Consider the following 1,600-nt stretch of genomic DNA (forward strand, 5'->3'; position numbering starts at 1 on the left):
CTGTGGCTCCAGAGACTCCCCGCACAGAGTAACTCACCTCAGGAAATTTGGCATGTCAGCTACGACTCTCACCAACTTTTACAGATGCCCCATAGAAAGCATTCTTTCTGGTTGTATCACAGCTCGGTCTGGGCTCCTGCTCTGCCCAAGACCGCAAGGAACTACAAAAGGTTGTGAATGTAGCCCCAATCCATCACACAAACCAGTCTCCCATCCATTGACTCTGTCTACACTTCCCACTGCCTCGGGAAAAGCAGCCGGTATAATTAAGGACCCCACACACCCCGGACATTCTCTCTTCCACCTTCTTCCATTGGGAAAAAGATACAAAAGTCTGAGGTCCCGTACCGACCGACTCAAGAACAGCTTCTTCCCTGCTGCTGTCAGACTTTTGAATGGACCTACCTCGCATTAAGCTGATCTTTCTCTACACCCTCGCTGTGACTGTAACACTACATTCTGCACTCTCCCCTTTCCTTCTCTATGAACAGTATGCTTTGTCTGTATAGTGCGCAAGAAACAATACTTTTCACTAATACATGTGACAGTAATAAATCAAATCAATCCCCTCCTGACTCCCCCCCAAAGCCTGTCCACATCTACAAGGACACAAGTCAGGAGTGTGATGGAATACTCTCCACTTGCTTGGATGAGTGCGGCTCCCAACAACACTCGAGAAGCTCGACACCATCCAGGACAAAGCAGCCCCCACTCGATCGACACACTAACCCCCACCCTCAACATTCACTCCCTCCACCACCGACACACAGAGGCAGCCGTGTGTACCATCTACAAGATGCACTGCAGTGACTCACCAAGGCTCCTTCCACAGCACCTTCCAAACCCACCACCTCTACCACCTAGAAGGACAAGGGCAGCAGACACATGGGGAACACCACCACCTGCAAGCTCCCCTTCCGATTTACCACTCTATAATTCCCAGGTTTTACCTTTCTTAAATAAAGGCACAACATTTGGTCCCCTCCAGTCTTCTGGTGCCTTCCCGTGTCTGAGAAATATCTCAGTCAGGGCTCCCTGAGTTTTAGCTCCAGCCTCACACCGTGTTCCTGTATATCGCTGATCTGGGCCAGGAGATTTATCCACCTTTGTATATTTTCATACTTCCGTCACCTCCTCCACTACAATCGGAACTGTCCCCAGTATATCGCCACTAACTCTCCGAGGTTCCCAAGTCTTCATGCCTTTCTCCACCGTAAACACAGAGGAGAAATATTCTTTCAGAGTCTCGCTGGCGCCTCACCCAGTTCCTCCTTCCAGAGGACAGCAAATCTCACCAATTGGCAGACCTTGGGACGTCTTGTTGAAGTTGTACAAGACATTGGTAAGGCCACACTTGGAATAATGTGTACAGTTCTGGTCACCCTATTATAGAAAGGATATTATTAAACTAGAAAGAGTGCAGAAAAGATTTACTAGGATGCTACCGGGTTTGATGGATTGAGTTATAAGGAGAGACTGGGTAGACTGGGACTTTTTCCTCTGGAGTGTAGGAGGCTGAGGGGTGATCTTATAGAGGTCTATAAAATAATGAGGGGCACAGATCCGCTAGAGGGTGGATAGTCTCTGGGGAGGAGGGGAT

Source organism: Carcharhinus amblyrhynchos, unplaced genomic scaffold (assembly GCF_965287045.1).
Source record: "Carcharhinus amblyrhynchos unplaced genomic scaffold, sCarAmb.v2.hapA chromosome_1145, whole genome shotgun sequence".
NCBI lineage: Eukaryota > Metazoa > Chordata > Chondrichthyes > Carcharhiniformes > Carcharhinidae > Carcharhinus > Carcharhinus amblyrhynchos.